Source organism: Leopardus geoffroyi, chromosome A3 (genome assembly GCF_018350155.1).
Source record: "Leopardus geoffroyi isolate Oge1 chromosome A3, O.geoffroyi_Oge1_pat1.0, whole genome shotgun sequence".
NCBI classification, from domain to species: Eukaryota; Metazoa; Chordata; class Mammalia; order Carnivora; family Felidae; genus Leopardus; species Leopardus geoffroyi.
Genome location: NC_059336.1, coordinates 59,114,320 through 59,128,424, shown reverse-complemented (window position 1 = coordinate 59,128,424; position 14,105 = coordinate 59,114,320). Strand labels below are relative to the sequence as shown.

At 46.7% G+C, this 14,105-nt stretch overlaps 1 protein-coding gene across 8 annotated transcripts in view; it reads left to right on the top strand.

The window, feature by feature from the left end:
- NPAS2 (neuronal PAS domain protein 2) overlaps window positions 1–14,105 on the top strand; it is a 159,830-nt gene that overhangs the window by 55,421 nt on the left and 90,304 nt on the right. The window contains exon 1 of one of the 8 annotated variants that reach the window (XM_045445687.1): window positions 8,738–8,900. The exons of the other annotated variants lie outside the window; for them this stretch is intronic. The gene's annotated coding sequence lies outside the window, so the exon portion shown is untranslated. Of the gene's footprint in view, window positions 1–8,737; window positions 8,901–14,105 lie in introns of those variants that run through there. 8 annotated transcript variants of the gene reach the window in all.

Genomic DNA, 14,105 nt, shown 5'->3' with positions numbered 1-14,105 from the left:
TGCTCTTGCTGTCATTTGCTGGTCCCTTGCCTTTTAAAAATTTTATTTTGCAATAATAGACTCAAAGGAAGTTGCAAACAGTCCGGGTTCCATGTACCCATCACCCAGCCCATTCCAGTGGCTACGTCTTACCTCCAAGAAACTGACAACGGTATAATGTGTGTGAATCGTGCTGTGATTTTACCGCATGTGTAGCTTTTTGTGACCACCATCACCTGTTCCCTTGATTTTAAAAAAAAAACAGCTGTGGGATCTCACAAACTCCGTAAAGGCTGATTTCTTGGAGCTATCCAGATAGCAGGAAGGGGCTACCGTGCATCTCAAATGGAGGAGGCATGGTTCGCATTATATTCTAGAGCTGTGTGGTACAGCGACCCTCTGTCTTGCCCGTATGAAGTCACATATACACATGTACACGCACTCTCATTCTTTCTCTGTGGAAACTCAGAAGTGTTTAGCAGACTGTTCTGGTGGCCTATTCCTTCCTGGGCTGGGAAAGGGGAGGAGCCTGTTCTGTTTATCTGAATTCCTTTTTAGAGGAGAAATCAGTGTGAAGTCAGACAGTCTTGGAAGTAGAAGTTGCTTTCATCTGTAAGAGAAGGAAATCAGCCTAACCAATGGGAAATCAGTTGGAGTCATGTGTGCCCTAAACTTGCAAACATAGATATGCATCCTACAGGACACCCGAGTCTACAGTGGACTGGAATCAAAACAAGTGGAGGAAGAATTTGCATCCAGAAACCACAGCATAGACAACCCACAAGTATTGCCATTTTCCTTCTTTAATACTAACTTTCAGATAGAAGGTTAATTTTTTTAACTGACCCTAATCCAAGAAACAAAGGACTTTCTGGGATCCACCGGGGCTGGATGTTGTCATCAGTAATTGTGCTTATGCCAAGCCATCAGCAAACTCGGTCACAGGTGGTGCAAGCAAGGCCCTACAGGATCAGAATAGATTCATACTCTAGTCGTTCCCAACTGAGAACATCGGCACCTGACAGTGTTATGGGTCTTTGACCTACGTCTTATTCATTTGCAAAGAGGCATGTCAGAGCCACACACAGTAGCAGCATAAACCTGAACTTCAGGTAGCCACATGCTTCACGATATTAAGCATTTAGGTACCCGTGGTTAAGAGAGTATACATAGCCTTGATTCATCACCATGGCACAGTCATGGATGGACAATGCTGTCTTGTAACCAGGGTGTCTACTCTCATGGGTTCTTATCCCCGTTCCTCACCCTGCTTCCTTGTCATCTGTATGGACACCTCCCCATAATAGAACATGGGCTAAATGACCATATTCAAATAGTTGGAAGATCTCATTTTTATATGACATTTCATAGTTCACAAAGTTATTTCTTATTTTAACCAAAGGAAGAAACCAGTCCAAAAAAAGAATCACCTGGTTCTCAAGGTCCCCCAGCTGGTCAATGACGGAGCCAACCCCACACAGTCCACATCTTCTGATTATACCCTCCCACTGATTAGGCCCCATCACACAGAGCAGCCTTCCGGTCCCCCCTTAGAGGGTGGTGTGCAGCCCTGAGGCATTTTGTGAATTTGCAGAAAGAAGAGCAGCTCCTTCCATGGGGAGCCCAGCCCTGGCCTCCTTTCTCCTCATCCTGCTCCTTAAAAGTCCCCCAAGGGCAGAGCAAGTGCTTGACAGAACTTGACCCTGGTTCTGAATTCTGGTTTCCAAACCCAGATCTGTGGCTACAGCTCCATGGGTCATTATTCACACTGCTTGCTTACGCATGAAACCACTATAGTTTTCGCATTTTAAAGTTTCTATGAAGTGGTTCTTCCTGAAGTCAGTTCTTTCCTCATTGTCTATACTCAAGTCACACTCTCAATCTTCTCCTTGTGGCTGTACAGCACTTAGGAACTTATCAGAAAGCAAACCAAGAGACCACAGAAAGAGGAAAGCATATGCTTCAGACAACTCACCACAATCCCATCTCTGATGTGGATGTGCTCTCCCTACCCCTGGGATGCTTGGCCTCACAGTGGTGTAAATCTTACTGTGTCACCATGCAACAACATATGGGAACACCGCATGTGTGTACACACACACACACACACACACACACACACACACACCCATACGTTGTTAAATCCTCACTTGTGATGATGGCTAAGAAAGGCTATGTAGTTGTTAATATCATTTTTTAAAACCTCAAAGTGTTTGCCAGTGTATAGCCAGAGACAGACCACCCCCTCCCCCCCCCCCCGAGGGAGTTGGCCTGGTGTCATTCTGACATAGCTACATATACTTATAATAGAGAGCTTGACTTTATTTAATGAAAACTTGTCTAAGATCCTTTACCTTTTTATTCTTAATGAAAGAAGGGATGAATTGCAATGAATATACATTGCTTCTCCCTCAGAAAACAATGGGAAAATTTGTAAATGTTTTCATTCAAACCAGACATCTCCTTTTGTTTTGTCAGTTGACTTCCTTCTCCTTCAAATAAGCTTACAAAAATGAAATTTATTTGTTTACATTTATAATCTCCAAAAATGTTAGTGTGACCTTGCAATAATTATTCAGTTCTGTTGCTCTAAAGAATCTGATCGTTTTGGGGCGCCTGGGTGGCTCAGTCGGTTAAGCATCCAACTCTTGGTTTTAACTCAGGTCATGGTCTCACGGCTTGTGAGTTCGAGCCCCACATTTGGCTCTGCACTGACAATGTGGAGCCTGCTTGGGATTCTCTCTCTCTCCCTGTCTCTTTGGCCCTCCCCTGCTCACATGCTCTCTAAATGAATGAATGAATGAATGAATGAGTGAACTTAAAAAAAATAGTGTTGAACCAGTTAAACCACTGATATTGTGGAGACGGCTTGGGATTCTCTCCCTCTCTCTTTGCTCCTCACCAGCTCTCATTCTCTTTCTCTTTTTCCCTCTCCTTCTTTCCCTCTCTCCCTCTCTCAAAATAAATAAACTTTATTTAAAAAAAAGAATCTGATAGTTTTTTCATAGACTCGAGAATTTAGCATCTTCTAGGGGTTGAAAACCACATGATTTAATATAGGTAAAGATAAGAATGTAACACCATTAAATATACTGAATTACTTAGTTAACTAAGCAAGTAAATCAAACATGTTTTGAGAGGCTGCGGCTGCATTGAATAAATAATAATAAATGCATTGAAGAGTAGATTTGACTAATGTGTACTCAGTGTATTTTAACAGCGTTTCACTTTCAACTGTGTTAAATTTGGCTAAAAGTGTAAAATTAATTATTTAAAACCATAAAAGGAATCCAAACTTCCCCCAACTTTACCCTGAATTACAGAGTTAAAAAAAAATGTAGTTAGTTGTGGCCTAATGGAAAGCAGGTGTATGATACTTTGTTAAGCAGACTAATTGGTGGTGATGAGCCTTGCACCTGCAGAAGGGTCATTAGTGAGGGTGGGATTCTGCACTCCTCCAGCGCGTGGGCCCTGAGCCACTCACACATTTAGAGTATGATTCAGTTCGCAGTAATGTTGTTTATCACCAGCTCTTCAGGAAAATACTGTTATGCAAGCTGAAGTCTCCTAGTACAGGAACCTTTGGGATTGCGAGGGACCTTTAAAAGGACTTGCTGTGTTGGTTTCCTGGTAGCTGCAATTGAAAAATAAAACTAATTGATGTCCATGATTAGTATCTGTTATTTAAATGTGGAATAGCACCTTTTGAATGGCTCCTAGGGTTGATGTAACAAGAACTACCACCTGAGCTAACATTCATCGGGCTCACATTCTAGGCGGTTTACAGCTATTGTGTCCTTGTCTCAACTGCTCTGTGAAGGTGGATTTTGAACACAGGATCCTCCTGGCCTATTGCCTCTTTGCCAGCGGATCTTCATCTCTTCGATTTTGGCGGGGCTCCCAGGGCACAGCTATGTGCTGAGTAAGTAGTGAACAAATGTTCAAGGGCCAGGAGGAAGAAGGAAGGAAGAGATTATTTGCAAAGGCCAAAGGACACTCTTTCTGCCCTTTTGTTCTGAAAATGTGAAAGAGAAGCTTTCCCATAACGTTGTTTCTGAAAGAGGGTGGGCGAACATTCTCAAAGTTGTGGGTTTTTAGGTTGGGATGTTTCTAATTTTTTTAATGTTTATTTATTTTTGAGAGAGACAGAGAGACAGAGTGTGAGCAGGGGAGAGGGAGACAGAATCCAAAGCAGGCTCTAGACTCTGAGCTGTCAGCACAGAGCCTGATGTAGGGCTTGAACCCACAAACTGTGAGATCATGACCTGAGCCAAAGTCAGACACTCAGCCTACTGAGCCACCCAGGCACCCCAGAGATCTGAATGTTTCTAAAAGGTTTATTGATAAAACCTTGTAACACCTTTGTCACAGAAATGAAATAAAGAGGAAACAATGCTCAGCATTTTAGAAGAAGGCCCTCTAAAAATTATACATATCTGCATTTACAGATTATGTCACCACAGCCTGGCTTGGGATACACGACCACTGCTCTGTGGAGAAACTTCTCTGAGACAACCCCCCCGCCCCAGACTAACTTTTGTTTGTTCCTGCTCTGGGGGCACCAGGGAGCTATTTCAGGGTTGAACTGGGGTCCTGTCCCTCCTGGGAGTCCTGGGGAATAGGACCTGACCTTCTGGGGACCCCAGCATCAGACTCCAGGTTTGAGCTGGGCCCTCCTGGGAAAACCAGATTTCGGGCTCCTGGAAGTAGGTTAAATCACCTGGGCCTCAGGGGAATTTCCCCCAGCATGTCTGGTGCTTTTTCCAGCTCCTGAGCCCAAGAAGCCCGGATGGTGGTTTTTCCTCTGCACAGCTGCAGGCTGAACCAAACACGGGGAACATGGGAACAGCGGCAGGACCGCCTCTCCAGCATGGGGTTCTGGCGCCGCTGGCTCAAGTCTGTCCTTGCCCCCAGCAAGTGTCTGGTGATCACCAGGATTCATGTTGGAGTTGGGGGGAGAAGCGTCAGGTGGAGGACGCCCCCAAGCAGGGTGGCCTCAGCACCACTACCATTGGCCTCAGTGTTCTTGCAAATTGTCAGGGCTGTGCACCTCTGCAGGTGAAGCAGCTGATTTCACTGAAGAAAAACACGAATCGATTTGTCTCTGAAGGCAGGGAAATGGTAGTGGGTGTCAGTCCATGCTGTTCTTTTTATGCAGTTTTGTTTGTCTTGGCTTTTTTTTTTTTTAAAGAACCATCTCTCAAGCTTTCTTTGAATTTTCCCCATTACCTGGGTCCCCTGGCTGCCCCCTGGAGGCCGGCCCTGGCCACCCAGGCTGGGCTGCGAGCCGGCACACCCCTCTCCCCGAGGACGCAGCACATCAGTAGTTCAACACAGTGCACGGTGCTGCTGAGCTGACCTAGTTTTCCTGTTTGCCCACAGCAGGCTAAGCCTGTTTAGCGTTGTCCAGAGGGGCTGGGCAGAGCAAGGAGCTTTCCGAGTCGTACAGATGGCAGTCTTCTGGGTGAACGTGGTTTAATCTGTTTGCCCTGTTTTCCATTAGTCTAAAGGGTTAGGCCCCAGCACCCAAGGTGACGTGGGGACAGGGTCTGAGCACAAGGCATCCTGCATCCTGATTCAGCCTGTCTCCTGGAGATCCTGCATTATGGTGAATTATTGCTGGGAACCAAGGCTTCCTTCCAAACTTTAAAAACAGATTTCTCAATGGAAGCCCTTCGACCATATCTCCTGTAGCGGGAACCTGTACTGAGCCCCAGGAACCTCTGCTTGCTGAGATGCAGAGAAGTTGGGAACTGTGTTTGTCCTCCCTTGAGGGGGCTTCCTTCTCATGTGAGCGTGTGAATGTGTGTGTGTGTGTGTGGCAAGAGGTGGCTGGTGCAGGGATTGACTGGGTAAGGCCAAGGCACCACAGAAACAAATAGATTTTATAATGAGGTGGGGCAGGGTAGGGGTGCTTCCCTGACCTTGGATGGATAAGGCTGGAGGGACGAAGAGGCTGGTGTTGCCAGTGTAGGTGTCAGGGGACAGGGACGGAGGAGGGGACAGTGTGACCGTGGATGGCAGTTTGTCATCCAAAGCTGGGGATGCCATGCTCAGGAACGTGGAGTAGATCCTCTGAGCAGAGGGGAGTGTGCACTAGCGGGTGTATATATGCCCCCCAAACACACACATGTATTTACTGCCTTTATTTGCTGAAATATTGCTGCATTGCTGCTTGTGGGCGTAGGATAGTGTCTGTAAGAGTTGTTCAGGGAAGAAAATCGTAGGATCAGAGAGTCATGATTAAATAAGCTGACATATGAGAAAGCCAGAAGCTAGCGATTTACGGTTTTTCACTAATTCCTCCTGTATTTTGTGCATCGCAAAATGCCTTATGGAAGATGTCCTGGGCCTGCCCTTTCTAATTGCAAAGTCCTGTCTGACTGAACCGTCCTCACAGTGGGGCTTGCGTCTGGAACTCTCCTGGACACATTGAAGCCACTGCCCCCAGGGGAGAGTCAGACCATCGGGTACATTGTGCATTTCCTGGGGTCGCTTCATTAGACATTTATAAGAGGAGAGGATTCAAACTCTGTTTGAAAAAAGAAAAAAATAGACTTCTCATACTTTCTCTTGCAGTTTCTTCACTGTTATCTGGCCAGATGGAAGGAGAGAGATCAAAAATGCCTTTAATTTACAGCATGAATATCTGAATGTACAAAATGAGAAAACTGGAGGTTTCTAGTCCTGCCAGGGAAAAACCCAAATGGCCTTTAAATGGTGTAGAAGTCAGGCCTTTTTGGACCTGCTCACACTCTTTGCTTGTCTGATGAGCAAGACTGTCTCAGGCAGTGATCATCCATACCATTGGCCAACATCTTCCTGGTGGAAGTGCTTCGAGCCCCTTCTCTTGGGTGGACTGGGGGCTTCCTAGGTCTGTTTTTGCATCTCATCTTCCCATATGTATTGTTGCGTCCATGGGGCAGGACTTTCTTCAGACTCCGTGTGTGGAAGGGGCTGTGTGTTTCTGGAAGAGAAAATGGAAGGCAGGCATCCAGCGAGAGAGGGAAGGACATTAGTCTGTGTTGGAAATCGTCCTCCAGCCAAAGCTGGTGGGGCATCCAGACATGGGATTGTTTCTACAGAACATTCCTGTCGTGGCTACCTTACATCTTATGAATGCCACTTGTCCATTGGGGAGGTGGGGCACCCCTTTTCCTTCTGCCCTCCATAGTCAGGGGCTGCTTTCTGTTGGTGGGCTGGACCTCTCCTTGGGGTGCCCCCTCACCAGGCCCCTTGTGACATTGGTGATTGTGGCTCAGTCTCCACACTGCCTGCCCACAGAGGCACATGCAAGATGTTGCACCCACAAGAGGAGTAGTGACTTTGAGCAGACAGAGAGACAGACACTGCCCAAGGCACAAGACCACCCTCTGCTTGTTTAGACACGTCTAGATGTTAGCCATCAAGGCCCATTTCCCAACCAGAGGCACCAGATACAACCAGAGTCATGTCAGGAGGGGAGGGCTGTCCAGGTGGCTCAGATGACCTGTCAGGATTCCCCACCCCAGAGGAAGGCCCCGCAGGCCAGCACCCATTTCCCCTGGGGGAATGATTCTCAGCTGAATTGTACCATAGAGCCAACAGCAGAAGCATCAGAGGATCTAACTTTATGGATACCCGTGCAAGTGAACACATTAAATACAGTAAGTCACCATAGGGTCTCACGTCATGAAGAGTGCTCCCGTGGGCTCTTTGCAGCCCATGAGCTTGGCTAGGCCCAGCTGTCCTAGCATAAGTGGTGGGCACGCGCTCCCTGGCTTTCCACGGAGAACATTCTTCATTTAAACTGTAAAGAAAAGAAAAATCTTTCAACGAGAGGAAAGAGAAGACCATGCAAAGTGAAGCCATTTGTACCAGTGAGGTGGGAGGCATTTGGTGTGCAGCTCTGGAGGTCCGGCCCGCTCTCATCACAAAGTCATGATTTCTGACCACTGCACTGTGAAAAAGGAGGCAATTCACCTTTCTTGCCCAGCTCTCCCCAGCTAAGTGCTCTACATGGGCGAGCTGCCCTCCTGGGTCTCGTATGGGTGGGGAAAGTGGGCATCATCCCACATTCGCGGTGAGCTAGCTGTTCCCGAGTCTGTGTCTAGGCCACCACGCTAAGTGACGGGAAGAAGGCGGAGGACATTCGTACCTAGATCCTGTTAGCTCCCAAAGTAATTTCGTTGCCTCCCACAGTTAGCAGTTCACATGAAACATCCCACATTTTTATTAAACATTATTTGAAGCTCTGATAGGAAGCCCAAAAGTCCACAGCCTGGGTGTCCAAAACAAGCTTGACTTCCCCTCTCATGGACTTCTTTTTCTGCTCTTCTTCTTACAAACTTGAGCACAATTTGGATGAGTGTTTCCTGGGCCAGAAGGAGCTTTAGGACCCACGGTTATGTGGAGGGGAGCTGCTGGCTGGAGCAGGGTTTTATGGACTCCGTTCAGTTTGTCTGTGGCAGCTGAGCTGACGAGTGGTTCCCAACAAAGGCTTTCACTGACTCAGCTCTGAACATGACTCATAAATCTCCTTTTCCCCTCTTGCTGATTTTTATAGACATCTATTGTCCACACCCTGACCACACACTGTCACCCATCGGAATCTCTGTTGACTCAGGTTTACGCTTTATAAAGGGCCCTCTGAAAGGAGTCTTAAGTGATTGGAACCTAAGTTCCAAAGGTTGCAAGAATAATATTTCATGTTAGGGTGACCCTAAACATCCAGATATCTAGATGATTCTTATTTTGGAAGTTCTTTGCTGGCCACACGATGTCATTGTGAATTTATTCACTAACTAAGTTTCTTTCTCTATCCATTCCTTCATTGCTATGTCACTGTTTCCCTGAATAATGAATCATCAGACTGTTGCATGGGGGACTCATGATGGTACCAGGCAGATAAAACCTCGGTGTTGACCGTGGAGAGGCTTGTGGTACAATTTCATGTGTTCATGGAAGCTCGCTGAGGTCGGGGCAGGGGTGGGGTCTCATCTGGGTTGTTTCTGGGAACTGGGCTCAGTGAGGCCGCCGGCAAGGCTCGGGAAGCACGGCTACCTGGGGGGGATTGCCAGAGTGGCTGGGGTTAAGGATAGACGTGTCCACCTTGCATTTCCCAGGCCAAGGGATGTGCCAGAGTGTAGCGAGCATTTCTCAGTCGGAGGGGAATTGGGATTGCAGGAGCAGGCAGTGCTCAGGTTTCCACTGCCCATTTCCTTTAGAAAAGCTATTTTTTCCCCCAGAAAATGAATCATTGCAACCAAAACAACATTCCCTGGAGAGGAAGAATTAAAATGTGGAAGTTATTTTCTAGCCTCCCCCAGAGGACAAAGGGAGACGAGTGAGCATTGCAGTTCATCAGTGACTGTTTTTCAAAGTATTTTTATTTCTTAAATATAATGAGAAAAAATCATTATCAAGTTCCCACGTGGAAGACAAAGATGTTAATCCAAAACGACATGAGGTCCCCTCATCAGGGGCTGACTGGGAGGATAGAAGGCACCCTCCCTATCCACAGTAAATAAACTGCAGTCAGTGGGGGAGATGCATGTGCTTGGTATTGCCCCTTTTGATTTCAACCCATTCTTGCGTTTAATATTTTTTCTTTTTAAGGAACTATATTTACCAGGTTTGGTTGGTATGGTGGGGAGGAATATTAGGATTTTCCAGCTAACTTGGGGTCTATAATTCAAACCATTTCTCAGCCAGTTGGAAAATGTCATGCTTTTATTTTGTAAAAATCATTGACCTTTTATTTGTTTATTTTTTTCAACATTTATTTATTTTTGGGACAGAGAGAGACAGAGCATGAACGGGGGAGGGGCAGAGAGAGAGGGAGACACAGAATCGGAAACCGGCTCCAGGCCCTGAGCCATCAGCCCAGAGCCCGACACGGGGCTCGAACTCACGGACCGCAAGATCGTGACCTGGCTGAAGTCGGACGCTTAACCGACTGTGCCACCCAGGCGCCCCCCATTGACCTTTTAACACAACAGGCTTTATAATAGTCAGTTGGAGGAAAATTCAAGGCGATACGGAATGACCCACTGGGCCTATAGTGGCTGTACAAAAAGTTAGAAATTAAAGACCCTGAAGAGTAAGGCTGAGTAGTGATTCTAGTGACTCTGTCTGGCCCCCAGCCTACTTTTGTAAATAAAGTTTTATTGGAACACAGCCACATTCATTCATTTGCATACTGTCTATGGCTTCTTTTGCACTACAACAGCATAGCTGAGTAGTTGCAGCAGAGACCCGAGACCGTAAGGTCTGCATTTAAAGTATTTACTAGGTAGCCCTTTACAGAAAAGGATTGCCAACCAACCCCTGCATTAGTAGAATAACATAATTTTCATTTATGTTGCATGTAGGCTTCTCTGGAGACCGAGAAATGAGCTGCCAGTCCCCAAGTATGTCCCTGTCACCTGTATGATTCATTAGTCTCCTCTCTCACTGCTGACACACTATGGGACCCAGGACAGATGTGCCATGAGAAAATAGTTACACTGCCATTTGCTGGTCCTTGCTCACCAGGGACCAGAGTTCCAATCAGTTATATAGTAGTAAGTAGCTGTGAGAAAGAATGCTCCAGAACTCTTAGGGTAGAAATTTCACCTGGGTAATGAAAATGTCACTTACAGAACTCACTTGTGTTCTTCAGTTCAATTAAAGGCAATAGCTATTTCTTGAGGACATCCTCAGTCATTCTGTGTTTGCTCCATTCCCTTCTCCCCCCACCCCAGCCTCATGACCTAGATTTCTGCTGGGTTATCACTGGACACCATGGGCAGTCTGTGTGCATGTCTGTCTGTCTTTCCGCCATGCCTGCTTCCACACACACACACACACACATACACATACACACACAGTTTTCAACACTGACTGGGAGACAGGAACAATAATCTCACTCTGCTCAAAGACATTTTATAGACTGAGGTACCAGTTCCCACTGCTAGCTTTTAACTTCTTATCATTACCGATATCGTGCTTAATATAGTAGCTAGAAATTTTTGAGGACTTATATGTGCCAGGGACTGTGCTGGGGGTTTCTCACTGATTCTCCCATTTTCTTCTTACAACCCCACAACCAAGGAGGCCCTGCTGTTGTCTCCACCTCACCAGAAGGGCACTAGGACCCTGGAAGCACACATACTTGCCCGAGGTCACAAAGAGCTACCGACCAAGGTTTCTGGCAACTCCAGGCCACCAGGGCCTTTTCCCCCTCCCAGAGGTGGATGCCAGACCCAGGAGCTCAGAGACCCAGTGTGCCCCGCTAGCTCTGCCTCCTATTGCGGCGGGTGTGGCTCTCTGATAAATTCCCGGGGACTTCCTGAGTCCAGCCAGGGCTCGATGGCCTTGCTTGGTTAGATTCTCCAACTGGTCTGCTTCCTTCCTGGGCCCGAACCAACTTGCTTTATGCACCCCATCCTGCTGGGTGGTCTCCACAACCCTGCTTGCTGGCAGCCACAGGTGGTCTCTGGAGGTGGGACAGGAGCACCCATCTGTGGGTACCTCTGGCCGCCAATATAGTCCTTCCTTTCTCTGGTCAGGAGCATCTCTAGGAAATGTTAGGTCTGTGTGACTCCATTCACCCTGCAGTGACCTTCCTGCTGTGTAGAGAGTATGTTTATTGAAATTCAAGTGAAGATAAGAAGAAAGGATGATACTGGAGTTACCTGCCTTAGCAAGGGCTCAGGACCACCACAGTGGGAACATAGAGGTTAGGACAGTTATGCGAAGCAGGCATGGGATGGACAGGACTCACTTTGAGGCCTGTGCTGCAGGCATCACGCTGGCCCTTTATTGTATGCATGCGTGCAGAGATACTTCTCATTTATGGCTCACGAGCTCTCTGCCTGGTGGGTGTCAGCCTCACTTTAGGAGTAAGGGAAACAGAAACTCATGGAGTTTAAGGGACTTGCTCAAGGTCATAGAGCAAGTGGGCTGGAATTGAAATTTAAATCAGCCTGACCCTGAAGTCGGAGATCCACACATTCTCAGTAGGCTGGGGGTGAAATGCCTGAGTCAGCTCCAAGGAGACGCGGGGCGGGGGGGGGGGGGGGGGGGGGCAACGGGAGGCTCTGCCTGCAGTGCCTGCAGTCCTCGTGTCCATGGTCAGGTCACTCAGCCCTTCTGGGTGGTGCCTCCTGATTTGTAAGGGGAGGTAACCAGAGCCAGCTCATTCCATCCATAGAACTGGATGGACATAACATGAGATTATAGTTTTTCAGAAGTTTGCTGTGGCTGAGGTTGGTGAGGGAGCCAGAGGCCCTTCCCGAAGAGTCCGATAGTGCTTTAGTTAATAGCTCCCGCACACACGACAGTTTTTGTCTTAATTTTTAGTCTTTAGGACATAGCTGTACCTTTAAATGTACTTTGTGAGTACTGTTACTCTGGATTACCCATGATCATTGAGAAATTTGTGGGAGTCAGTGTTAGGCAATCACATCAGAATTCAGATAGGGTTTGGCTCTGGCTCTGACCTTCCTTTCCTCCCTCTCTGCCTGTCTCACCCTCCCTTCCTTCTCTCCTTCATTCCTCAGATACTTATTGAGCACTCCATGTGGGTAAGGAGCAGGTCCAGACATCATGGCATGTGTAAAGATGGGTGATGCCTGGTCCTTGCCGTCAAAAAAGATAACCTGATTTTTTTGAGTGTCTGCTGCGAGCCAGGCTTGTGCTGGGTACTGTCACATGTGTAAACTTAATTCTTTCCAGAATCACAGCTGTCCTCTGAGGGAGTTCTCTCGCACCCCTCAGATCAGAACCTCCAGTGTCCTCCCTTTCACTAGGAGCAAAAGCCAAACTTGGTCCAGTCTCCCTGGTGTGCATCCCTATGGCCCACTTCCCTCAAGTCATGGTCAAATATGGTCTTATTAGCAAGGACTTGCATTGACTTCTGAAAGCTCCCAGAGCAAGACTCCAGCTCACTATAGCGCTCCCTAGCCGCCCCTCCCCCACCTGAGTCTCCAGTATTTTTCTCCACAGCAGTTACAAGCAGGTGACGATATTTACTTATTTACTTGCTTGTGGCTTGCCCCCACTCTCCTGCCTGCCCCCCACCATCTAAGAGCCACAAGAGCAGGAACTTCGCAAGGTGCCCTGGCACTCAGGGAATGCCTGCGGAATAACCCACCCTCACACATGAACACCATGTTCGTGCTTCAGTGAATGCACTCCGTTACCTCTTCACAGAGAGATGCCATGTACATGGATCAGAGGCCTCGAGGTCGCTAAGATTCAGCTTTTCCCAAATTGTTCTCTAGATTCAACACACTCCCAATCAAGGTTGCAGCAGGCATTTTATAGAAATTGACAATGTAAATTCTAAAATCTGCAAGGAAATGCAGAGACTTAGAATAGCCAAGAATCTTAAATAAGAAGAACAAAATTGGAAAGCTCACACTACATTGCTACCAGAAGTCCCTGTAAAACCAGAGGAGTTAAGCTAGTGCAGAACTGGCATAAAGATAGACAAATACAGGATGCCACAGAGTCGGGAAACAGAAGAAGTTTCCCTACACAGAAGGTTCGCTGTCTTCAAATAATATGCTCAATATGTTTCCAGGTGAAGTGCCTCTAAGTTTAAAGCAATGGGTCCAATTGTCAATCTGATGAAAGTTCAATAAGTATGTCTCAAAGTCTAAAAACAGAGAAGATAGTATATTCGTTGTACTTCTTTGAGGTTCATAATTGGATCTACCACTTTAAATTTAGAGATTCTTCATCTGGAAAAGGGGTATCTGAAAGCTGAAGAAAAACACTGTGTATTCTATGTGTAAATGTAACTAACATGCAGTTTAAAAATAAGTTTATCGCTACCTCAGCTGGGTGATTAAGGCCAGAGCCACAGTGATACATGCTGTTAATACCCTTGACATGAAGTGATAAGAATGGCACTTTACCCCTGTGAATGTCCTCCTAAAAACCCACATGTCCAGTCTGACCATGAGAAAAAAACATTGGACCAACTCAAATTGAGGGACATTTTACAAATACTCCTCGAAATTGTCAAGGTCATCCAAAACAAGGAGAGTCTGAGAAACTAAGGAGGCATGATGACTAGGTGTAATGTGGTGTTCCAGATGAGATCTTGGGACAGAAAAGGGACATTAGGTAAAAACTAAGAAGATATTAATAAGGTA